General features: G+C 46.6%; 1 protein-coding gene across 6 annotated transcripts in view; it reads left to right on the top strand.

Annotated features, from left to right (window-relative positions):
• The first annotated feature begins 293 nt into the window (after positions 1–293).
• Positions 294–26,853, top strand: part of LPAR1 (lysophosphatidic acid receptor 1) — a 138,844-nt gene continuing 112,284 nt past the window's right edge. Inside the window, exons 1-2 of one of the 6 annotated variants that reach the window (XM_075560303.1) lie at positions 2,199–2,428; positions 7,698–7,802. The gene's annotated coding sequence lies outside the window, so the exon portion shown is untranslated. The other 5 variants (XM_075560302.1, XM_075560304.1, XM_075560300.1 and 2 more) reach the window with 5 other exon arrangements.

Here is a 26,853-nt window from a genome sequence, read left to right as displayed (position 1 = left end):
TTCTAGGTTTATGTATGTGAACTTTCTGCACGAGCATGTCACACTCGATATAAACAGTTGTAATTTCTCTTATTCTAAGGGGGTTAAAGGAAACGACTCATACGCTGGTAGAAAGGATGGGCAAGCCGAAGCAGGGAAAGTTGCTTTTCGAGAAGGGAAAGGAGATTATTTAAAAAAGGAAACGGCTTTAGATAGTCCTGACTTGCTGCCAGGGCGCAGCCTGGAGCATCCGGTGAAAACCGCTGGCGAGCTCGGTCAAGGTTCTGAGCAGTCCACTGGCAGGAGATGGTCATGGTCCCTTCAAAGCAAACCTCACTGGAGGCTTGAAAACTTTCCATCTCCTTCCTGAAGGCCTGCCCTCGCGGCCTCTGCGGTTTACCGTGCCCTCTTCCTCCGGCGGGGCCCGCGATTATCCGGTCACCGCCACCGCGGCAGCCCGCCCCGCTGTCCTGCATTTTCTTGCGGGTCCCGTCGCGCCCCCTTGGCGCTCTCCTCCGCGTGGTTTCCTAGGAGCTGCGGGGAGGAGGGGGTTCGCTAAGCCGTGACTCCCATCTTGCTGCGAGGGATGTGCGGCGGCCAAGACAGCGGGGCTCGGCAGCGCGTTTCCAACGCTCCGGAAATCCCGGGGAGCCAGGGGTGCAGGGTGAGTGGGGTGCCGTGGCCAGAGAGCACCCCCCGACGGACGCGGCGTTGCCAGAGAACCTGGGCGAAACCCGGCGACTTGTCCTCTCCAGAGAACCATCCCGGGCCTCCGCCCACAGCCCCAGGTGCGCGTTCTGCCCTTCGCCACGACCTTTTGGCCGGGGCGAACTTGGCCCTGGCAGCGCGGCCGGGGCGGGTCCGGGAGGCGTGGGGAAGCTCGGCGACGAGGCGCGAGGGGAGCCGAGCCCCTCGCCGGGGTCTGCGGACTCCGCGAAACGGTAACCGCGGGCCCCCAAAGACTTTTTCACCTTTCCAAAAGCAGCGTCCCTGACTTCTCTGCTGCCTCCGCCCGACTAGGTGCCTTCGGGAAAGTTGAGAAACTGTATTCCGAGAGAGAGACAGAGAGAGAGCGAGCGAGCGAGCGAGAGAGACCCCTCTGGAGGGGGTGGCGTGTGTGTGTGTGTGTATGTGTGTGTGTGTGTATGTATTGGGGGTGTCCGTGATGTGTGTGTGTGTGTGTGAGAGAGAGAGAGAGAGAGCGAGAGACCCCCTCTGGAGGGGGTGGCGTGTGTGTGTGTGTGTGTGTGTGTGTGAGAGAGAGAGAGAGAGAGAGAGAGAGAGAGAGAGAGAGAGAGAGAGAGAGAGAGAGAGAGAGAGAGAGAGAGAGAGAGAGAGAGAGAGAGAGAGAGAGAGAGAGAGAGAGAGACCCCCTCTGGAGGGGGTGGCGTGCGTGTGTATTGGGGGGTGTCCGTGATGGTCCCCGGCGCTCCCCCGAGGCGGGAGCAGAGCGAGACAGAGCCGGGGCGGCCTTGGGCGGTGCTGGCCGCGTGCGGGGGGCGGGGGGCGGCGGGCGCGGAGGGGAGCGCGGGGCGGGGGCGCCCGGGCCGGTGGGGGTGGGCGAGGGAACGCGCGGCGGCGGCGCGGGCGACCCGCCCCCTAGGCGGGCGGCGGCGCGGAAAGTGGGGCGGGGGCAGGAGGGGGCGGGGGTGCAGGTGAGCGGGCGCGGCGGGCGCGGGGGTCCGGGCGGGGGCGGGGCGCGGCGCGCGGGGAGGGGGGTTGTCGAGGGAAAGAAGGCGGGGAGCCCGGCGACCGCGCGGCCCTCCCTCGGCGCCCCCTCCCCCGTCGTCTCGCCCGCGCGCCAAAGCCGGAGCAGTCGGGCCCGAGCGCGGCGGCGGCGGACGACTCCCCGGGCCCCTGCCCAGCGCTGCCGGGACCTCGGGCGAGCGGAGCCGCGGAGCCCTGCTCGGCAGGGCGCGGAGCCGGGCGGGGCGGGCGCAGAGGGCCGAGCGGCTGCGGGGCGGCCGGAGCGCAGGTAAAGGGGCGGGCAAGGCGCGGCCGGAGGGTCGGCGCCCCGGGGGTCCGGGGGCCGCGGCGTGGCGGGTGCGCGCGGCGGAGTGCGGCCGCGGGAGGACGAACGTGGCACGAGGCGGCCGGCAGGAGGCGAGGCTCTCCTGCGCCCTCACCCGCCGGTGGCCCGAGCCCTGGGAGGGGAGCCGCCGCCTCAGCCCGGGCCGCTGGCCCGACTGCCCCGGGGCCAGGTTAGTGTGTCCCGCTGCGCCCCAGTGACACGTAGGAGGTCCCCAGTTCCTTGGGGGTGCTCACGCCGCCCCCTCCCTCGCCCCCCGCGTCCCGGTGGCCACGAACCACCTGGTGGTCCCCCTCGCCTAGGGGTGCCGAGCTGCTTGTTGGCGCAGGGCTCGGCCACCATCATTCGTCCCTTCTGGACCGAGGACTTCTACTAAGCTTTCTTCCCAGAGAAGAAACAGGCTTAGCAAGTAACAACTGGGTAAGGCCAGGGAGGGACCTGACTTTGAGTGGATGGTTTTGAAATCGGTGGGCTCCTTTGGTTTGCGTGCAACTAATTGGTTGTGAATGGAATTTAAAGTTGGTTCTTGCTGCCATTTGGCCCCTGATGTGCAAGACCGCCGCGTCCAGGGCTGCCTGCCGCCTTGCAGACTGGGGCCTGGGATGGTTGCCCCTGGCGGGGCACCTCCTTTCTTTCAGTTGAGGTCTATGGGTTTTCCGTAATGTGAGTTTCCAGTGAGTGCTAACTTCTTACGGTTTCACTGTGAATGCACTGTTTCCCCTGGGAAGCAGATATGTATATGTAAACATGCATTTTGAAGATAATGTAATTGCAGTCATTCTAGAAACTCTATTCCTCCGGGCTAGGCCAGTCTTTGCTTTTCATCTGTTTGCATAAAGCAGGGCAGTGAAGAGAAACGGTTGGGATTCCGAGGCCACAGCTCTGGTGAAAGGAAACTGAAAACGGGGACGTTCTTGCAAGAAGGCAGCTATTTGGCAGAGGGGGAGAGTGATTCCCCAAGGGAAAAGGCAGTGTATTAGCATTCTGGTTATTTGGTTCAAACTATAGTTGAAATGACAGTTAAAACAGACACACAGAGAGATACGATGCCACTTCGTTGTTTGTGTTCTTCATTCTCCAAGTCGGGGCAGGCAAGCAAGCATATTGGCCCAAATGCAAACTCAGAGATATTGACCAGATATGGTAGGTATGTCAAGCGACATTTCTTCTGACGTTGCTTAATGTTGCAATGAAGGAGACACCTACCGAGCAAGGGAATAGGTCGTGTGGATTGGGAAGGCCGGGGCTGAGGAATGAGGCTGGAGGCCAGGGTTGTCAAAATTTGATTCCTTGAGTGGGGAGACCGTAAGAGCCCTGGTGTTGCATAGGGTTACCAGTTGGACTACTAACCACAAGGTCAGCAGTTCAAATCCACCAGCTGCTCCGTGGGAGAAAGATGGGGCTTTCTACTGGTAATACAGTTAGTCTTGGACACCCACATCCGGAAATATACCCAGTCCTAGCTGAGCTGGAATCGGCCTGATAGCAGTGAGTTTTTAATGAGTGGTGGGACAAGCATGTCAGTTGGTAGTCCCACGCAGTCTTGCTTCCCTCCTCTGGAAAATGACCGGGTTTGCTGCTCTGCACTGTTCTTTGGAGCTCCCCAAATAACTCAGAACTGGTGGACGAATACCCCAGGTGAGAACAGGAATAAGTGAGCATGGAGAAACATGGCATGTTTGGTTTGGGAGGGACGTGAGGGAGGAGGACCAAGATGGAAGACAACCAGCCAGACAGGATGCCTGGAAGGAAAGGGCTATGCATTGGGAGTCGATTCTTTTTCTCCTCCTCTTTCATGAACTGTTCTTTCTCCAGGAGGGACTCCTCACAACAGTTCCGCCCTTTCCATCAGCCTTCGACTCCTTTTATTTGAACGTGTGCGCCTGCTTACCCTTCACATTGACATGAAGTCTGGCTTTTAGGTATCACCTATATACTTTCCCTTTCACCTCTCCTCCTCTTGGGGGATCTGCTTCTGCGCAGTGCTGCAGGTACTGAGGAAGGCGGCTAGTGTCCTGGTCGCTGATGGGGTGGCTGACAGGTGGGCCATGCGATTGGCAGCCCTTTCAATAGCCTCCAGTTTGAAATTTCTATTTTTATGTGGAGCTAATAGTTTCGAAGAAGTTTCTACTGACTCTAGTCTGACTGTTAGATTTGGTGAAAAATCCAAAGAAAGTAAAATTTCACTTGCTACATCTTGTGATACACAATGATCTTCAGTTTGAAATTTCAAATGCTTAGTTAGAAACGTTGCAATCTGGACAGAATATGCTCTATCATTTGCCTGGGCCAGCTCCAAGCGTTCCCCAAGTGACACGACTTATGAAATGTAATGTGAGGTCATGATTCTAATATCCGTGCCTGATAATAAGATCTGCTTGCTTTCCTTTTCTTTGTTGTTATTATCTTTGGTATTAAAATGCATATATAATTAAGGAATGTGATTTATTTTAAAAGTGAAATGTCCTGTCATAAAAATGCCAACATAAGCTAGGGGCTTAAAGTCTGAAATTCTACTCCAGTTTTGCTCACTCCGCATTATACTACATTTTGGCTTCATATTTTGACATATCATGTTACCCCATGAAGTTACTATAGTGTTATTACTTAACTATAACACGGAGAATATCTATGGACACTCACATGGTTGGGAGAAGAGGATGAAATTTTAATTTAATAAGCAATCATTAAATTCCTTTTTTGTGTGTGGCAAATACAAGGATGATGGGGAGACTTTAAACCATTATTGGGAGTTCCCGAGCGATGCCAATGGTTACTGTTTGTGGCTGCTCACCAAAAGATTGGGAGTTTGTGTCCACCTGGAGATGCCTCCAAGTGAATGCCTGGCAGTCTACTTCAGCAAAATAAACTTTGAAACCATCGAATATCTGCAGCGTACAATTTTACTCTGACACACGTGGGTTCCCCTTTACTGTTTGTGGCTGCTCACCAAAAGATTGGGAGTTTGTGTTCGCCTGGAGATGCCTCCAAGTGAATGCCTGGCAGTCTACTTCAGCAAAATAAACTTTGAAACCATCGAATATCTGCAGCGTACAATTTTACTCTGACACACGTGGGTTCCCCAGGGGGTGAGATCTATTGGACAGCACCTGGTTAGACAAACTATGACAGTGCAGGGGGCAAAAGTTGTAAGTCACTTCAATACATAGCATCTGCATAGCACTCAGTGGTCACTCCAAGAGCCAAGAAAGCTGGCAGGCCAGAGAGTGGTGCCGAGAAAGACCTAACAGATGCATTTCTGAAAAGATGAGAATGTGAAAAGCTAAGATCCAGAGGAGGAGGAAGGTACTGTATCCTAATTCCAGGGAGAGGAAGCTGGGAAAGGTACAAGGTGTCCAATTATGGGGAACATTTGGATGTTGTTTCAAGGCATTGTGCTGTTGGAGGAGCCCTGGGAGCAGTTGATGAAAGCATTCGGCTTCTAACCAGAAGGTTCCAACTAGAAGTTTGAGCCTCCCAGCTTCTCCAAGGAAGAAAGATGTGACCGTTTTCTTCTCTACGGAAGGAACCTTAAGGGGCAGTTGTATTTTGTGATGTAGGGTCTCTGTGAGTAGATTGACACCATGACAGCAGATTTGGTTTAGATTTTGGTGCTACTGGGGGGTGGGGGTGGGGGGAGTACTATTTAAGCCTGAGATGCAGGAAGACAACTAGGTAACACATATTGAGGGACTGTGATGGGTGAAACAGTGGAGGGATGACTGGGCTTTTATTTGATCACATTCTTCAGTAATTTCTTGCTGGTGGGTTTTAGGAAACTGCTACCAGATGGGTCTGGATTATACAAAGGAGAAAGAATGAGCTAATATATGGTTTCTTGCCCTATGCCTCCAACTTGATGGTGCTCTTTATATGTTTGAAATACTTAATGTAGCCAAAAATTGATGCTGATATTTTGAGCTTGATGGTTCATATCCATCTATAGTTGTTATTTATTTTTTATTTTTTTTGCTGAACAAGGCAATATTTGTTGTTGTTCTGTTAGGGTAAGAGCCTGGCAGTTTATGCTAATTTGACATGACTCCTTTGACAACGTCATTTTTGGTCTGCTTCTCAAAGCCTGCTGGCAGTGTGGGTTAGACTTGGGCTGCTGGCTGCAAGGTGGACAGGTCAAACCCATCAGCTGCTCTGATCCCCAGGAGAAAGCAGAGGCTGTCGGCTTCCTTAAGGTTTTACAGTCCCAGAAACCTGACCAACGGGAATCAATTGAACCACAGTGGTTAACCATTTACAGTGCAGAATAGAAGTTATTATTATTAGTTTTCAAATGGGATTAATAATAGTATTAACTGTAAAGGATGAAAAACCAAACCCTGCCCCCCCAAAATAAACAACCCAAACCCACTGCTATTGAGGCAATTCCAACTCCAAGCACCCCTATATAGAGTTTCTGAGGCTGTAAATCTTTGCAGGAGCAGAAAACAATCTTTTTCCTTCTGAGCGGCCGGTGGGTTTGAATTGCTGACCTTTGGACAGCAGTCCAGTGCCAGCAAAGCTCCAGATGGTCAAGAATGGATGGGGGGGGGGTGGGTTGCGGAGGATAGGGTGGGAAGAGGGTGCTGATCCGTGTGCCCCATGAGGACCGACACAAAGGACAGCCTTGATTGAGCTGAATGGCCAGTAGAAGTAGCTTGCACAACCCAGTAGAGTGATACTCTTTTAAGAACAGTTTTCCCCTAATCATTTGTGTTTTAAAAATTTCTAAAACTAAGGGGTTTGGCTCATTATTTCTGTGGGGGTCCCTCTCACAATCCTTAGACCTCCTTGTCACAGGTGGGGTGGGGGGCCTATGAGAAATGTGGGGCAGATTTAAGTAAGCCCTCTAATTGTTCTTCAACTTGGAGATGCTAGACTGCTAAGGAGACAGGTGAATAAAAGAGACTGGAGAAGGGCGAGGCTGTCTGCTCCTACAAGATGAAAAATCTCAGAAATCCACAGGGCAGTGCTCGTCTGTCCTTGAGGGTCGCTGTGAGTCAGGACTGACTTATTGGCAGTGGGTTTGGTTTCGGAAGTCCACCTGCCTCTTGTCTTCTGAATACAGTTTGCATGATTTCTTGGCAGTCTGTATTACTTTCTCAAGCCATCTTGGGTTTGTCATGTTTAACAAACTAAGTCCAAAGGACCCAGGATGAACATAATTCATTTAGAATGACGTGGGTTTGTTTTTTTGTTTGTTTTGTTTGAGGGTAGAGGGGTGTTTAATTTCATTCCCTGGTATTTGTTTCTTCCAGCAGGTTAGTATGCATTCAAACACGTGGTTGTTATGATTATTTATCTCCTGTGGATAGATCAAACACATGATGAAGCTTGTCTGACTACTTTGACATTAGCGCCTGTTGGCTGATCAAAGCTATACATTTGTATCTGGAAGTTCATTTAAATTTCGCATTTCTTTCTGAAATGCAAGAACATGGTTTGATTGCATGCATGGACTTAGATTATAATTCATTTTATTTTGATGGAACTGTTTTAAAAAAATAATATAATGTAATGACAGGGTAGACTCTTATCTTTAGTCCAGTGCTAAAACAAACCTGTACAAGACTGCATGAGGTAGACTGGGCTGTGTCTAAACATTTAAGAAGAATATTCTCCTTCATATCAAAACCGAAGGAGCAAGTCTGATTGTGTGGAAGTCTCCTGTACTCTGTTTCCTTTTTATGTTCAGTTGGTTCCCTGTGACCAGTTCCTAAGATGACTTCATCCTGAAATTCTACCCCACCATGCCTGTCCTTGGAGGAAGGTCTGTGAGCAGACAACCTAGGTAGATCAGGTAAGCATAGGCTTACGTGTGCTTAGTTACCAAAGTGTCATGAATAGTTTCGTATGTTTGTTCACTACAGATTAGTAAATCCACACAAGTAAAGCCAGGCTTACCTGTTTGCTGAGCAACCCCACCCTGGGAGCCAAGGAAACAAACTCTCTTCAGCTTTGGGAGCATCCAATTGACAGCCTGCTGCATTCCAGCCGCCTGGCCAGGCTTTAGGCTATGGGAGTGACATAGCAGGAGTCTTACCCTGGAGGAAGAGCTCATAGACCATCCTGCATCACAATTGTCTTGAGATATTGACACTCTGAGAGCACCCAGGAAAGGCACCTGACCCTGAAGTGTTGGGCTGTGAGGGTGGAGGAAGTTTCTGGAAAGATAGGGATCTGAGAAAGGGGTGGGTGATGGGGGTAGTAGTAAAAAAAGGATCAAGGTAAAAGGTATTATGAGACTTTGTATCTATCTCTGGTTTTACGGCTCCCGGGCAAGTAAAAGTGCCGTTTCCATCTGCAAAATAGGACTAGAAAGGGACATTACTCTAGTTTCCATTTATTTGCTCCTTCCTTCATTCATTCCACATTCAGCTGTTTCTTGAGCACCTACCATGTAGCAGCGGCCAGTAGAAAGAGGCCCCTTCTCTCTCTCCTCATAGAGATGAGCCCTGGCTGGGTAGTGGCTGTGAGTTGGGTTGCTGACCACAAAGTCATACGTTCTAAACCACCAGGTCCTTTGTGGTTGGAATTGACTCGATGACAGTGAGTTTGATGGTACATTTTTTGGTCTCATGGCGGGTGAATTCTGTCACATGATGTTAAATCTGAAGTTCTCTTCCAACGCCTTCAAAGTCTGGCAGTGTTCTTCACTTGGAGTCTTCAGTGTTGGGAGTACTTTCTTCGGACGAGCCTCAGTTCTTTGAGGTCAGTTAATTTTTTCCCTCTTAACACAGAGAAGGAGACACAGATTGGTCCTCTGATCTTTATTTCCTAAACCGGACATGTTTTGCTCAGGTTTCCCTGTTTTGCAAAGCCTACAGGCAGACACTGCAGTGCCTTTATTTGTAAACCTTCTTATGTTCATGTAATTTTGGGTGTTTTTGTTTTCAGCCAGTTTGTATTTGAGTTTCCATGTTCGGCTTATGGCTGGCTTCCTAGAGTAATCTGCATCATTAGAGAGAGACAGGCTGCTTAGATCAAGAGAGCCAGTCGAGTTCTCTCGTAAGCCAGACTGATTGTGAGGTCACGCTATCTGATACTTTGCGTTTAAACAAACGTATTGTGATCTTGCTTCAGTCTCTCAGTGACGGAGAGCCACACAGGAGAAAGGGTCCCAACTGGAAACGGTAGCCCCGTGCCAGGTTCTGTCCACAGCTGTTGCTTTAATTTCAGTCATTTTATCGATCAAACCTTGCAGATCGCTGCATGATTCAAACAGTGTAGACATGGTGGTACAAATAGCTACACACCGAGAGGTTGGCAGTTCCGATGCACCCAGGGGCATGCAGAGAAAAGACCTGCCAATGGACTTCCTTCTGACTGCAGCCCTTGAAAACCCCATGGAAGGCTATACATCCTCGGTCCCTGCACATGCTAAGTAAAATAAATGTAATAATCTCCCTTTGCTGAATCAACTTTACCCGTCTGGTGTAACCCCTTTGTAATCAGTTTGTTCACATAGCTTTCCATACACGCTCTTTTGCTTACATAAACCTGCAAAAGTGTCTGTGTATTATGTAAGTGTTTACATGTGTGTGGGATGAGTGTATGATATGTGTGCTTATGTGTTACATATGTCTATGAGTGTGCGCACGCGTGTGTGCAGGCCTCCGCCCTCTACTCCCATCACAGTAGAGAGACGGTTACTGAGGCTGCTCTTGCTGGGTGGGTGGGTGGGTGGGTAGTGGGGGAGACATCTGAAGCCAGAGGAGCCTGCCCGGGCCCTCCTGGATCAGCGCAACCCGACACGACTCAATTAAGTGTTCCTGCCAGTGATACCAGTGGCTTGCTGTTGGGAAAACCACTTCCAGCTGTGTGACGACCGTGCCAACCAGTGTCACCGCACAGTGTTACTCCCACGAGGGCTCTGCTTCGTCGGGCTCTCCAGCCAGGGGCCCAGAGGCTTTGGGGGTGTGTGTGCAGATTTGGCATCAGTGAGCCTTTTGTTAGGCCTTCCATCCGTGCCTGGTTTTCTACCGATCAACTGCTTCTTCCGGAGCAGGGCCGATAGGTGGGGCCACTCAGACGGGCAGTTTCACTGCGGGAGTATTGTCTGACCCTGTCAGACTCAGCAGTCACCAATGATAAGATGGCGGCTCTTCCTAAGGGAGGCACGCCACTGAAACAGAATTGCCCTTTGTTAAGGGGTGGCTTTGCCACCGTGACTATGATTTGTTGGGAGAAACGGAGGCATTCGTTCTGTCCCCAGTGCTTGCTGGTGTTCACAGAGACCTGCCTGCTGTACTTGACGCAGCGGCCTGCCGGGTCCAAGGCCAGCGCGGGATCCTGGGCTTCTCTAAATTCAGCAGGCTTTGCCCTGTGAGCACTTTACAGGGACGCTGTCAGCTCTGTTCCGTGTAGCTGGGAGCTTTGAGCGTTTCTGTGCGCAGGTCACGGTGCGCGGACCGAGAGCCCTCGTGCACAAAGGAGAAAGAAAGAGGAAGGGAGGGGAATGGAGGAAAAGGAAACCGAGGCACGGCCCCGGATGACTAAGAGCAGGCAGACTGTGATAAATATTGTGAAGCGAGGTCTACACAAAGTGCCGTCTCGGGATCTGTGGATAGCGAGCGTCATTCGTACTTAACATAGGAGAACGATGTGTGGCACATGGTAGCCTGGATGGGCAAGCAGACTGAGAAGCTCCCTCCAGGCAGCAGACAGAACACGAAGGAAGCCCAGAGAGCTGTGTGTGGGCGAAAGGTGCTCGGCCAGCGCCTGGAACATAAGGCCTGTGGTGATGTCTTTTGGGTTAGTCAGGAGGGTGACAGAATCGAAGGTTTCTGGAGCCTGTTGGGGACCCAAATTAAACAAGGAAATAAAAGAAAAACACCATGTTAATGCCACTAGCACAGAGAAGGGAAATTGTCTGAGAGTTGTTGCTGTGAATTTTAGGATGTGTAGGAACCAAACGGCTAGAGAGCGCCAGCTGGAGGCTAGACATTTGATTTTGAAGGTCAGCTGGGAGGTCAGAACATGCAGTGCATTGGGATGATTGTTACACGTTGAACTAACTCGCTCCCTGCCATCGAGTCAGTGCTGACTCATAGTGAGTCCCTTTTTTTCTGAGACTGTAGCTGTTTACAGGAGTAGAATGCCCAGTCTTTCTTCCTCAGAGCTGTTGGTGGTTTTGAACTGCCAACCATGTGGATCACACAGCCCAGTGAGTCACCACCACATTACCAGGGTTTCTTCCGTTGAAGTAAACCACTGCTGAAATAGATACAATACGATCTTTAGAATAAGAGGACTCGGATATGGACAACAAGAATTATTTGATTCCTTTAGGCTATGTTTTTTATATCAGACAAATTCTCAGCACTATTGACATTTTTGGCTCATAGTATTTTCTCTTCAGTGATTTTGAAAGAATTCAACTTTATGTCAAATTTTGAATCTAGCTGTTGAAGGAAGGGATGTGTTCAATATCCAAGTGGCATTTTAAAAAGTAACTGGGCAGAGGGTAGGGAGGAAGGCAGCCATGACCACTGCCTGAAGGCACACAGCAGGGTCGAGGGGGAGGGAGGCAATCGACCCACTGATCACCCAGATGTGAAAACATGCACTGTGTAAAAACACTGGGAGGGGGCAGAAGAGGAAGTTTCAAAAGAGATTAAAAGGGGAACCTCCTCTGACTTTGGGGGTGATTCAGGGCTTCCCTGAGGAAGTGACATTTGATTAGATCTGCAGAATAAGAACAGGTTCACTCTTGTAACGGGCCACGCAGGGGTATGTGTCTGAGATTGGAGGGTCATGGTGGGAGAGTTATGGAAGGCACTCAAGGATGTGAATGACAGGTAGAAGCAAGCCTTTTATTTGGATGAGTTTCCACTTTCTGAGATACTTAGTACACTTCCAAGTTGTTTTTATTGTTTCTTTGTGTCACTAGATGGGCATCAGATAGGAATTTTTAAAAGTGTATACGCTGAGTAGGTTTGTATTGCATCAGCATTGAATGACAGTGATGTAATATATTGCTGGAGTTGTGCGTGGTACAAATAGTTCATCCTTCTGCTTAGCTGCTAATCAAAAGGTTGGGGATGTGAGTTACCCAGATGAAGGTACCTCAGACAAAGCACTTGGTGACCTACTTTAGGAAAAGCAGAGACTGAAGACCTTGTGAAGCACACAGCTCTACGTTTGCACACATGGAGTTGGCGGAAACTCGACGGCAACTTGAGCATTTGCTCTGTCAGGATGTGTAGGACCACTTAGTTGTGTTTGGATTAAAACATTCTTGTATAATGTTGCTACTAATTTAGTAACTCTACATAATTTTAAGTAATCATTGTTGTTAAGTCCTGTTCCGTATGCACGACAGAACAAAAGACCACCAGCTTTCTGGTTTTTCCCAGTATTCCTACATTCGTACCTCATGCAATCCAGGTCTGATTATTAACGGATGTTCGCATGTGTCTCTTCTCAGGGTGACTTGTGCCCTATCAGCAAATGAAGAGCCCCAAAGCTTTACTCCATCCAGGTCACAGGTCACAGGGTAGAGGAAGAGAGGAAGGCCTTGAAGTGATGCATGGACACAGTCGCTGCCATGATGGGCTCAAACGTAACAACCGTGAGGTGGGCACTGGAGCGGACAGCGCTGCCTTGTGTTGTACGAGGGTCGCTGTGAGTCGGAGCCCATTCAGGGGCACCTAACAGTCAACAGCAGAGAGGAGGCAGCCCTTCCCTGGTCATCTTTTGATTGCCTTCCACCCTCAGGGTCTCACTCAGAACAATATTCACTCTTTCTGACAATATCCAGATTTCTGAGGTTTTTCTGTGGCTAGTTCTCCAGGAGCGGATAGTCCTTCTTCATATTCCTGTTCTTAGTCCGGAAGCTCAGCTGAAACCCGTTGACCATGGGTGACCCAGTTTATTTGAATTCCTGGTGATACAGCTTCCAGCATCATAGCAATGTGAACGGCACCTCAGCATGACAGACTGACAGATGAATCGTAGTTTAAGGAATTAGAACTTGGATATTAAATATGGGGATGTGAAGACCAGTGTGGGTAAATATGTCCTTCCTTCTAGAAGCATGACTGCTCCATGATTTTTTAAAATCTGATTTTCCGTGTAGAGTTTTGTGGTTGTTGTTAGGTACCATGGAGTTGGTTCTGACCCACATGGACCGTATGCACAACAGAACGGAACACTGCACAGTCCTGAGCCATCCTTACAATTGTTCCTGTGCCTGAGTCCATTGGTGCAGCCACTGTGTCCCTCCATCTCATTGAAGGCCTTCCTCATTTCCACTGCTCCTCCACTTGACCAAACATGACCTCCTGCTCCAGGGACTGGCCTCTCCTGACAACAGGTCCAAAATCTGTAAGATGAAGCCTTGCCATCCCTGCCTCTAAGGAGCACTCTGGCCTTATTTCTTTCAATACAGAGCGGTTTGTCCTTTTGACAGTCCATGGTCCTTTCAATATTCTTCTCCAGCATCACAATTCAAATGCGTTGATTCTTCTACGGTCTTCCTTATTCACTGTCCAACTTTCACATGCGTATGATGCAATGGAGAACACAGTAGCCAGGGTCAGGCACACCTTCCTCCTCAAAGTAGCATCCTTGCTCTTCAATATCTAAAGAGGGCTTGTGCAGCTGATTTACCTAATGCAGCTCGTCACTTTACTGCTTCCCTGAGCATTGATTGTGGATCCAAGTGAGACAAAATCCTTGACCACTCTCACCTTCTCTCCATTTATCATGAGGTTAGCTATTGGTCCAGTTGTGAAGATTTTGTTCTTCCTTACGTTGAGTTGTAATCCATACCGTGGGTTACACGACTTGAATTTCATCAGCCAGTGCGGAGACAGGTGGCGACGTAGGGTTTCAGAGGTCATCTCCCCTTCCCCCTCCCCCCTCATTCTCACCCTTAAGGTTATGTGAAGAGGTGATTTAAATATTTAAATCAGAAATCCAGTAAGTCAGTTTAGGTCCATTTTTGCGAGCAGACCATTTGCTAAGTACCAGTTTTCCCACTGCTGCCAATGGGACCATTGAAAGTCCACAGCCTTTCTAGGCTTCTGAATCCTTGTCTTAAAACATCTCTGATCTGTTATCACAAGTCATTCTACTAGTCCTGTTATTCAGTGACTCTCAATGTATGTAAATCTATATATATGTGTGTGTATATACATATATACACATCAGCGACTCTCAATATAGATTTATAAATATGTGTGTGTGTATATACATATATACACGTTTGCAGTGTGAATTAGAAAGTTTAAAGAGAACATCCTCAGTTTTACATAAAAGATGCATGCAGCTTCTGTGACAACTCATCCTTGGCAGTCCCTTCAATGTACCCTCACTTATCCCACTTCCTCTCTGGATTTCCTGTTTCCTTTCCTCTTCCTTAACCAGCTCTCGGAACTTTGCCCTTGGGTCAGTGCTGCCTTTTGATCTTAACTGATTGACTATTCCATCCCAGGGGAAAGTTTAATTCCAGACCGAAAGAGTAAGGGGCCATAGTCTCAGGGGGCCACCTAGGCTGGATTCACCCAGTAAGACACGTTTCTCTTATGACTGAGTATTGTTCTGCATTTTTACCCAGGATCTGCTCAGATGATCAGAGCAGTTGGTGGTGGTAGTTGGGCACCGTCTAGTTCTTCTGGGACTCTGTTTTTTTATTTTTAAGTTAGCTCTGTGGAGGCCATGTTTGATCCCAGGCTCATTGGTTAATTTAGTCCACAGGGTTAAGGCTAAACTTGCGAGAATTCAATGGGCTTGCATTTTGATGCCTACGACTGGCTGCAGTAGAACAAGCACCTTTGCGTTGAGCAGCACTGCTAATGTGGATCTTCACAACAAGGAGGAGGAGGAGGCAAAGCTTAGAATTTTCCTGAGCAGCTCTTTAAGATTTTGACCCCGTTTCTAGTTTGTTCACATTTGGAATGAATTTTTTTAACCTTTCAGTTGTGCGTACCTCATTCAGGTTTTATAAAACCATGTTGAGCCGTAGGCAGTGCTATCTCAACAAGATTTGGAGGGCCCGGCAATCACCTGGTGAGTGAATTCCGTCTTAGTGACGATTGCAAACTTGAGGTGAGTTTGTGAGGCATGAGCTTATGTGGGAGGGAATAAAAGGCAACTCACCTTTTTGTTCCTCTTCCAATTCAGCCGACTCACACATTAGAAAATACCTTTTCATAACCTTGAAATAATTTTCAGTCTTTTAAGTTTTTATTTCAATACAGATACTCTATTATTCTTGTTAATTGATTATGGAGAAAAAAAATATGCTGTATCTTTTGTCTAACCTAGATGGTTTACCTCATTCTTAACAATTGTTTCGTTGGGAAGTCCAGGTGGTTGTGGGCATTTCACTTGCTGTGTTTGGTCCCGCTTCATCGACTCATATTCCTGTATCTGCTGGTGAAAACGTTCTCCTGAAGCGTGTGTGTGAAATCCTGGCCAGGACTTGAGGCTCTTGATCAGAAACAAAGCAGGGTCAGGTCACACAGGGCTGGGCAGCATTGGGATCAAGTGAGGTCTACGTTCAGGTAAGTAGTAGGCACGGGATTGTGCAGGCTGGCACTAGAAATAAGCTGGCAGAGGCAGAGGGTGTTGAAAGCTATTACTAGGAAAAAGTTGGGTCAGGAAGAGACAGAGGGTGTTCCGAGTTCCAAGAAAAGACATGCTGTGGAGCCAACCACAAGACCGAAGCTATGTAGTATATATAGACAGAGTCCACAGCTCTGGAAGACTTCATTTCAGAGTGGAAGGCATCAGATGAACTGTTTGCTTTTTCTAGAGAACCTTCACAGACCAGCAGGGCTTTTTTACTATGGTCTTGGGAAACCCATTCCTAACTCCTTCTCAAGCCTTTGATCTCCACAAAGTGGAGGATCATACATCACAGTTTCTGATCTGGATCATGGATTTGTTATAACCAACCCACACCCACTGCCACTGAGTACATTCTGACTCACAGCACCCAGGAGGGTAGAGGCGAGCTATCCCAGAGTGTTTCCAGGACTAATCCTTACAATGCCAGGGGGGAAGCCAAGGGTTTAGTTAACTTTTTATGACCTAGGAGCAAGAGACAGTCCAGATTTCATGTCTAAATATATTATTTTTGAGAGAGATTCACTGTAATACATATATAACATTCTCCTAATTTGGGAAAGAACAGTATTAACTTTGGCCAGTGGATTTCATGGCAGATGCTAGAAAACGACTGTGGTGTATTCCAATACAGCAGTGGTTCTCAACCTTCCTAACCCTTTAACACCGTTCCTCATGTGGTGGTGACCCCTCCCAACTATAACACTATTTTCGTTGCTACTTCATAACTGTAATTTTGCTACTGTTATGAATCAGGCAACCCCTGTGAAAGGGTCGTCACCCCCCCTCCCAGAGAACCCACAGGTTGAGAACCACTGTAATATAGGGATAAGTAGGAGCCCTGTTGGCATAGCGAGTTATGCCCTGGGCTGCAAGCTCAGAAGTTTGAAACCACCAGCCTTTCCACTCCCATAAGGATTTTTTGTCTCAGAAACCCACAGAGACAGTTCTACTCTGTCCTTTAGGGTCACTATGGGTCAGAATTGGCTTGATAGCAGGGAGCTTGAGTTTGACCCCATTGTAATGTCAGGATGACTCAGCAGGTAAAATCTGTCTACTCAACACATCTTGATTTAGAGCTATTCAAGTATTTAGCACTATTCAGCTCATTCAAACATATTTCTTTAGAAACAGAGGAAAGAACTAAGAAGCAAAGGACATTTATCGAGGTCTAAATATAAGCGTGTACATGTGTAAACATATATGATCAGATAGATCTATGTACTTACATTTATAAGTTAAGTATTAAGGTAGCAGAAGGATATTGGGTCTCTATTCAAGTATTCCCTTAATGCAAGAAAACTTTGTTCTAATAACCTGGTATTCCATGATCCTCACCTTCCCCACATGATCGCTGAAGACAAAGTGGGTGCATAAGCAAATGTGGTAAAGAAAGCTGATGGTGCCCAGCTATCAAAAGATATAGCGTCTGGGGTCTTAAAGGCTTGAAGATAAACTAGTGGCCATCTAGCTCAGAAGCAGCAAAGTCCACATGGAAGAAGCACACCAGCCTGTGCGATCATGAGGTGTCGATGGGATCAGGTATCAGGCATCAAAGACCTAGAACAAAAAATCATATCAATGTGAATGAGGAGGAGTGTGGAGTAGAGACCCAAAGCCCATTTGTGGACAAGTGGACATCCCTTTACACAAGGGTCACAAGGAAGAGGTGAGCCAGTCAGGGTGCAGTTTGGCACTGATAAAAATGCGGCTAGACCAGAGCATGTACACAGGTACAGATAACAGCTGGAAACACAGGAATCTAGAACAGATAAACCCCTCAGGACCAACAATGAGAGTAGTGAGACCAGGAGGGTAAGGGAAAGGTGGAGGGAGAAAGGGGGGAATCAATCACAATGATCTACATATAACCCCTTCCCAGGTGGATAGACAACAGAAAAGTGGGTGAAGGGAGACATCGGTCAGTGTAAGACATGAAAAAATAACAGTAATTTATAAATTATCGAGGGTTCATGAGAGAGAGAGGGAGGATGGGGGAAGGAGGGGAAATGAGGAACTGATATCCAGGGCACAAGTAGAAAGAAATGTTTTGAGAATGATGATGACAGTATAAATGTGCTTGACACAATGCATGTATGTATGGATTGTGATAAGAGCTGTATGAGCCTCTAATAAAATGATTTAAAAAACACAAAGCAAACAACCTAATCCCCTGGGTAAATCTACTGCTAAATATTTCTTTAAAATATTAAAAAAACAAGAGGTCACTTTCAGGACTAAGATGCACTTGACTCAGCCATTGTATTATCCGTCATCTCGTGTACATGGACATTGAATAAAGAAGACTTAAAAATCCAAAAAATAAATATATAAAAAAGAAAATATTTATTTATGTAAAACCCTGCCTAGCATAGTCCTAACATGTTTTAAACTTATTTTTTGAAACTTATTAACACAGTTTTTAAACATATAAACTCAGGTTCCTAATGCAATGTATTTTTCATTTAATGGTATTAGTTTTATGGTCTGCTTCCATTAGGGTAGAGTATATGGCCACTTTTACCTAGAGAAGACAAATGACTCTTTTGTTTCTACTGATCTTTTTTTTCCTAGTTCCATATGTAATTATAAAGTCTGAATAATTATATTTTGAGTAAACTACAGTCCACTAAAATGTTAAATTGTTAATAATTTGACCATTGTTCTACATTTGGACATTTAGTTTAAGTTCTCATTTTCTTGTTAGTTTAAATACATTGTATTTAACTGCTTTATATGTATTTTTTTTACTAAAAAAGAAGTGGCATCACTAATTTAAGAGTAATATTAGATTTTAAAGTAGGTTTTAAAAAGGATAACTTTTTATTTTATTTTTTGAAAAGGAAAGATTTTCCTAATTTTATTTTGTTGAGAACATACATAGTAAAACACAGTTTCTACATTTACAATTTAGTGATACTGATTATGTTCTTGCAGTTGTACCACCACTTGCCCCTCTCTCATAAACAAACTTATTACCCCATAAAGTCTCCATTTAATCTTTCAAGGACGTGTTGTCCACATGACCCCACAGAGACTGGTGTTCAAATAGCACAATGCTCGGGCAGGCAGGCTAACTTTAAGATGACTCCAGGGTATATTTCTGAGTGAAGAAGAACGATTTTAATAACATTCCAGGTAAGTGAGTATTTTAACTTGAGAAGTGTTCTCTGTAGAAAAGAAAGCAATAAAGAAGGGAAAAATAGCAGTAACTCTACAGCCCAGAGATTACTATGATAAACTTTATGATACATCATTTTTAATACTTTCACTGGATGTTTCACATAGTTGAAATCTTGCTGTGTGTAATCACTGTCTTGTCCTTTCTTGTAATCGTGTGTGATAATTAGTGGTGATACAGTAGCTTAGGCATTAGGCTGCGAACTGCTAGCTTGGCAGTTCAAACTCCCTAGCAGCAACTTAGGAGAAAAATACAGCTGTCTGCTTTTAAGAAGATTTATAGTCTCAGGAACCGGAAGGAGCAGTTCTGTGGCCTGTAGGCTCACTATGAGTTGTAACTGACCTGCAGCAGTAGGCTCAACTTCACTCAGGAGTCCTGGTGGCATAGTGGATTAAGCATTTGGCGGCTTACCAAAATGTCAGCGGTGCAAAGCCACCAACCACACCACAGGAGAAAGATGAGGTTGTCTGTTCTGGTAATGCTTTTATTATAGTCTGGGAAATCTCATGAGTCACCTACTCTGTTCTGAAGGTTGCTGAGTTGTAATTGAGGCAGCAACAGTGGGTTTGGCTTTCTTGTTGTTTCTTTTTAACTTCATTCAGTTGCTGCATCTAACTTTAGTAAACACCTTTGTATACAAGATATTTCCCCTGCATTTCGGAGATTATTATTATTCTAGGGTAGATTCCTAGTACTAGAACTGACTGCTCAAAAAACCAAGGGGGATTTTTATGGCTGGTGATAGGACTGATTCCTCTGATTTCCAAAACAAAGCAACTGCTAGGTGACCATTCTTGCTTCCGCCTCAGAGTCCCAGAAAAATGAGAAATATCAGTTATTAGAAGCAAAATGTGCATTTGTAGAATGGGTTTTAGAACTTGAAAAAATAACTTGAGTAATGGAAGGTGTTAGTGATAGAATTAGTCCCGGGGGCTGCCTAGACCTCACTGCCACATGTTGTTCTCTGTGCCCGGGCAGCACCCTGCACACCCCTAGGTGTTCATTAGCGCAGAGTTCTGCCCGCTCTGCCTTCTGAAGGCACAAACTTGAACATGTCACAAGAGTGTTGGTATTCATGATCTCCGTTGTGTCCGGTAATGGTGGCTTATCCCTGGTTAGTACACGTCTGAAAAATAACAGGTGCTTGCTAGTCAATACAACCAGTGCTCTAAAAATGGGGAGCAAACATGAGAAACAAAATTGCCTTTGCACCTGCCCTTTCTGGTAGTTGTTTGTTTCTGACAAGTCAGTTCTGACTGCTGGTGACCCCATGTAGGTCTGCTCTGTGGGGTTTCAAGGTTGTGATCTTTGGGAAGCATATCTCCAGGCCTGCTTTCTGAGCCATCGTAAATGCAAGAGCTGAGGATCGTGTGGCTGTCAAGGAAAAAGAGCCACCAGCGAGCATGTGTGAGATCCCGGTGTGCAGTGGCTGTGGCCCAGCTTGTGGTGTGGTGGCAACGCAGCAGAAGTACCAGCTGCTGCAGCACCACGGCCAGGAGACGGAGCAGGAGGCTTCCCAGTACTTCTGGGTGCCTTAGGGCAGAAGGCTGGCCTGCAGAGTGAGGTGCCCTTTGGGCGTTTATCAGCATTAGAGGAACTTTGTAACTTTGGCCCCAGCAGGGCAGAAGTCTGGGAACTGTGTGGCTGAGAGACTGGACCTGAGAGAGACATGTCTGCTGGCATGGCTGAGAAGAAGCCTTGCTGCAGACAGCACTGCACCCTTACAACGCTTTCTGACCTTGACTTGGGGTAACCCGTTGCAGGGCAGTGCGTTTTTTAAATAGAGCTCTTCTAGCTTTGGTACTTCCATTAGATGACCTTTGTTTTCCTGATGGATGTGGGTAAGAAGACAGGGGAGATGATGATTGGATTATATGTCTCTGTTGTGCGTGACTGTGAACAGGGTTAATTGTGATGGTAATCCTGCGGGGTATAAAATGAGCCATCTCAGAAGCAGGAAGAGGGAGGCACGAACTCCCAGTACAAGAGGAAAAGCCAGGAGGGGAATATGTCCTTTGGCCCATGTGATCCCTGTGCATTGAAACTTCTGGATTCAGGAGACAGCTTTGACACCAGAGGAGGATCAGGGGAGCAGAACAAGGAGCCAGAGCATGAGAGAGAGCGGTGGACTTTCCAGCCTACAGACCAAGCAAAGCCGGACGCTTTCATACTGGAGGCAGTCTTGTGGAGTGAGGTGCCTCTAGGCACTTAATTGGGGGAGCTGAAGCTGAATGCATGTGGGTTGAGTGCCTTACAGTGCAGTGAAATTTATTGGCAGCCTGAAAAGATCTTGTCACATACACCGAGCTGGGCAGAGGCCAGAGAAGGGCCTGTGTGCACAACAGAGAAGAAAGTGTTCTGAACGAACAGCTGTATCCTGCGCATTTCTCACCTGCATTGTAGCTTGTTAACATCCCTAATAAACCTCAGAATTATGAGTATCATCTGTGAGCTCAGCATAGCCATTGCAATGAATTATAGGACCCAGCTGAAGAGCACAGCGTGCGCCTTGGGAGGGTGAAGGCAGGTTTGACCTCTACCTTGTGGCAATCAGTTTTGGGACACAGAGGAGGTCAGACTTGTACAGCCCCCCCTTCCCTCCCCACCACATTAACTTCCCTAATAAAGAACAAAACAAAACCAAACAAAAGCCAAACTCATTGTCGTCCAGTCTATTCCAACTCAAAGGGGAATAGAATTGCATCTGGATTTCCAAGACTGTAGTCGTCTATAGGAGCGGAAAGCTTAGGCTTTCTCCCTCATGGTGGCTGATGGTTTTGAACCGATGATCTTGCAGGTCACAGCCCAAATTGTAACCAGTATGCCACCAGGGCTCCTAACTTCCCTACCAAACCAAGCTCACTGCCATCGGACTCATGGCAACCTCCCCTGTGGGTTTCTGAGACTCTCGCTGTTTCCAGGAGTAGAAAGCCCAGTCTTTCTCCCAAGGCACTGCTGGTGGTTTGGAACTGCTGACCTTATGGATCGCAGCCCAACTCATTACCATTGCACCACCAGGTCTCCAAAACCAACATCCCTAATAGACCCCCCAAATGGTGAGTATTACCTGTATTATCGAACCCAGCAGAGTAGTGTCGTGGGAGGGAGAGTTGGTTTCAAAACAGGATAAAGAAGGATGTAGGTTGGAAGCATGTCTGACCTCTGCTTCATAGGAATCGTCCTGGAGCAAATGTGAAATTGGATTCTCCTTGCTCCTGATGCTGATGGAGGTCAGATGTGGCCCTCAGCTGTTTTGTTCTAGGTATTAAACCCTGTACCCACAGAAGGGTTGCATTTTCAAATTGAGGTGAAAAGGTAGTTCATGCTTGTTGTCATAGTTTCAGTGATGGCTTCACAAATTTCCTTTCCTTCTTCTTCTGTATTATTATTATTTTTAACAATGGTCCTGACCCTGGATGTATTTATCTTGAATTGGGGGTCTGCTGCAGCTGCAGATGTCAATCTATAGTACACATCAAGCAATTTTACTTTCTCATGTAATTTCATGACTTTTTTCTGATTTTTGGGGGGCACTTCCAACAGATCTAGGGACATTTTGTATGGGTCACAAGATATTATTCAAGGTCGAAAGTGTTCTAACAGGGTGAAAAATTATGCAATAGTTACGAGAGGTCGCTTTTTACTTTGACACTGATTTGAGTGATTAGCATCATGACATTAAAAATCTGTGTCTAAGGGGACCCACATATTGCAGACTTGTGTTATTTGGGGGTCAACTATATTGTGTGATAATGAGTAGAAGTATGTAGAAAAAGAGCACCCATTTCACTGTACTTACTGCTCTTCCTACTAGTTGGTGCAAAGCAGGAAGCTGGATTCTCTCTGGATGATCCTCCGAATCTGTGAGAGTAAAGACTAACCAGAGAGTACAACTCTTCATGGTATTGAAGGCAGAGAGGGTTTAGCTGATGGCTCTTCAAACACCATTTTACTGCAATGAGTGATGTCTCCCAACACAGGCTTTACAATGAATAGGACAGGGGAGTTGATGGTTTCTTTTTTATTTTATTTTGAGAGTAGAGTTCAATGAGATTGATGGTGCAATGGCAAAGCTTAGGTGCTCAGGTAAAGCAGTTCGTACCGGTAGCGCTCTCTGCTGGAAGATGCTTTTGGAAGGGCTGCACTGTCCAAGGTGTTTATTACTTAAAAATTTCATATCTCTGAATATTTTTGAACAGTTAATAAGTAGTAGGAACTGTAGGGCTATACAGCCCGACACTGCAGACATTCCTAAGATCAGTTAACTGTGCATCTATGTGATTTGAGAGCCAGTTCAGCTGAGGGCATCAGTGAGTATCAACCTGTGACCACAGGTATTCTAGGCTAAGAGAATACCCACGGGCAAACTCAGGAGTCTTTCCACATTAAGGAGTAGAAAGAAGAGAAACAAGGCCCCACCATTTTATGCCTTTGCTCAGAGTTTGCACACTAACCCACTGTGGGCTGAGTGAATTTGGTCCCCTGTGCATTTTATTGTTTAGCGATAAAGCTAAGCATGCGTTATAATTGGTCCCAGTAAACGTAGACCTAGTTTCTGTGTCATGTAAATTGAGTGTCTGTTTCTTTAGGCACTTCATGTGCCTATGGTACTCCTGTGGTCTCTGTGGGCATTTGTGTTTGTGACACCTGCCAGGACCGTCCCAGTAGGGCGTGAAGTATGTATAAGTGTCAGAGGCAGCATAGAATAGGTAGTGATTACTGTATACACTCGAGTATAAGCTGACCCGAATATCAGCGGAAGCACTTAATTTTACCACAAGAACTGCATTAAAAATGTGATGAAAAGCTCGGCTTATACTCGAGTATATGTGGTAATCTGGGTGGGGAGGAGGGTCATGAACGCCTTCACTGTGGGGGTGATTCTGAGGCTGGGATTAGGAGGGTCATACGGTGTTTTCTTGCCATATGGCTTGGACAAGGGAAGGTATTGCAGGAAGAAGCAGATGTGTGTGCAAAGATCATTGTATGAGTAAGCATTATACGTTAGGGGAATTCTACAAAGTTCCGGAGTTTAATGAGCAAGTGTGTCATAGGTGAAGCAGGAAGTAGTGTAAGAAATCTGCTGGCTGGGCTTCAGGCACTGGGAACCATGGCAAGGTTGAAACAGAGCACTGACATCTCAAGTTTGTGTCTCAGGAAGACCCTTTTCCACAGAAACCCACAACTCACTGCCATTGAGTCAGTTCTGACTCATAGTGGCACAATTGGTTCCAAGTTGAAATACTAATTACAAGGTCATCGATTCAAACTCAACCGGGTACTCCCTGGGAGAAATATGAGGCTGTCTGTTTCTATAAAGATTTACAGCTTTCGAGACTCTGGGAGCAGTTCTCTTTTGCCCTGCAGGGTCAGTACGAGCCTAGTGTCCACATAACCAGTAGAAAAGATTATAGGGAGAAAGGACTGGAAAATTCCAGGAAAGATACTGAAGTCCTTAATGTGATTTTGGAGCAAAGGATGATGTGAAAAATATTTAGGTGAAAGAATTGATACGACTTAGCAAATGTGTGGTGCAGTGGTTACTGGCTGAGCTGCTAATCGCAAAATCAGCAGTTCAAAATCACCAGCCTCTCCTCGGAAGACAGACGGGGCTTTCTACTCTAGTCAACAGTTATACTCTCGGAAACGCAGGTTGCCATTAGTCTGCCTTGACTCTTTCTGTTTTCAGCAGTTGATTTAGAAGGGGAAGGTGATGTCGTTGACTGAGATGGAGCAGAGGGGCATTCTTATACCCATCCAAGGGTGAGCGGACTGGTGAGTGTGCAGAGTGAGTGAGAGAAGATAGGTGAAAGAGGAGCCCAGATCATTCAAATGGTAGGTGGCGGGGCGGGTGGTGGTGAGTGGGTTGGAGAAGAGAGTCTTTGAGCGAGCTCCCGCTGGTGTCTACTGATTTCTCCATTACAGACTCGATGGCATTGAGGTGTCTTTGAGGAGGTGAAAAGCTTGGAAGAAGTGCTGTCAGAAATGGAGGCGAGCGGAAAGAAATGCTGCTATGGTGGGCTCAGGTGAATGCATAGATCAGTAGTGATACCTTCACTTTGCCCTAAAGCTTTCAGCAGGGACTTCTGGAGGCCAGGAATGCCATGGAACAGGCAGTTTGGTATTTGATCAGGACTGAGTTGTTAAGGACACTTAGCAGAAAGAACTCGTGTGTGTGAGGGAAAGTCAGGGGGTGGACTATGGCCTTTAGGCTGGGCCTTGAGCGAACTGAGGCAAGATGGGCTGATGAACAGGGGTGTGTTAGTCTGGGTACTTTAGAAAAACAAATCCAGAGAAACTCATGTAGAAGAGAGAGTTTTATATAAAAGTTAAGTGCACATCAAGAAAACATCCCAACACAGTGCTGCCTAAGCCCACAAGCCCAACATTAACCCATATGTCTGACACCAATCCACGAAATCCTCCTCCATCTCACAAAACATGCACGATGATGCCGACTGCAGGAGGAAAGCTGAATCAGTGAGCGTGTAAGCATCTCAGCACTGGCAGGGGTCTCGACACAGCTGCTCCAGCACCCAGGGCTGCGTCGGGCTAGGTCTATGTGGCTTCTCAGGGATGTCTCGCAGGAAGTGAGCCTTGCCAGCTGAAGCAGGGAACTGGCTAAGGCAGCTGCACCCTGGTCTGACCATCACAAAGCAAGAGACCCGAGAACTAGAAAGGCGAGGCTCACCGAGCCACTGATCTCTCTGCCCTTCAATTGACCCCATATGTGTTTATCGGCCAGGTTGGCACAATAAACTGCCCAAAGGGGAAGATGGGGCGGGGCCAGAAAGGTGGATAACCGGATGTGCTAGGGCACCTGAGTACAGGTGAGTGAGAGCAGGTGTACAGATGAAGAGCTCCAGTTAGAAAGGGGGTGTGAAGTGCCAGGGGGAGTTTCTGGAGATGCAGGTCTAAGTCGAGTGGTCAGTTGAGGAAGTCACTGAGAGGCCAATAATTGGATATATTGACATCACCCTTAAGAATGACTCACTTGATGATCATGTTCTTTGGAGGAGAGGATGGAGGGTAAAAGGGGCTTCCTATATGCCTTTTAGTATTTCTCCATGTTTAAGATTTAATAAAGTGCTGTTTTGTAGAGGAACTGCTTTTTTGTTTAGGAATCACAGAGCGGAGCAAAATAATAAAAATAATCCAATAAACAGTCTCATTTTTATGATTTGCCAATAATCGTACATATTTGACAGAGAATGGCCTCTATAAGCACCACTGAAATCCATTAATGACTGATTCCTAGAGTTCAAAAAGGGTCAAATATTACATTGGCCAGAAAATTATTGCCTCTATATCACCAATTTGGCTCACCATGGAGCTGGCCTCAGTAGGCGAGGGGTTTTTAATGTTTCTCAGGTGATATTAACTCGCTACATCTTTTACCATACAATAATGGGGCATTGTTGTGACACTTGTCATTTGGGGTTTGGCTTATAACCTTTTATTGTGGATTTGTTGGTCCTGGACATTTCAGATTTAGCTTTGTGGTAGGATGTTTTGTCTACAGTGTGTATCTGTATTTGGAAATGGAATGGGGTGTAATTTTTAAAACAAGGGCCCAAAGCAACGGAAAGAATTTCTTTGAGCACAGTTTGTGTTCAGTTTTAGGATTTCTTCTTGTTTTATGAGAAAATAAATTCGATATTCATTCTGGAATGTAAGAATGATACTTGATTTCTTTTTTGTATTAAAGGCAAATATCAATTACTTTCATTGTGACTTTAATACGGAAACAATGCTCTCTTAATCATAAAAATTTGTTATAAAAAGTTAAAAATTGAAATTCTAAGAGTGAAATTTCAGAAGTTTCCACGAAGTTAAGGGCAGAATCCCAGTAATCTGCTCTTTAGAGTCACAGGAATTCCTTGTCTCCACTGTTTGGTGGTTCTCTCCTTCATTTCTCTCTTTTCTCCTTCCTTCCCTCCTCTTTCCCTTCTTGTCTTTTGGAACATTCCTCTAAATTCAGCAGCTTTCAAAAATTTTTTTTTCTTTTTCCCATCTACCTCCAAGAACCAAAGTCCTCATGTGAGTGGAAAAATTCCTTAGGCCATTTATTTATCCAAATTTAGTGCTCTCCAAC

The sequence above is a fragment of the Tenrec ecaudatus genome, chromosome 10, assembly GCF_050624435.1.
Source record: "Tenrec ecaudatus isolate mTenEca1 chromosome 10, mTenEca1.hap1, whole genome shotgun sequence".
Lineage (NCBI taxonomy): Eukaryota > Metazoa > Chordata > Mammalia > Afrosoricida > Tenrecidae > Tenrec > Tenrec ecaudatus.
Note: the sequence above shows the minus strand (reverse complement) of the source record. Positions and strands in the feature narration are given on the sequence as shown.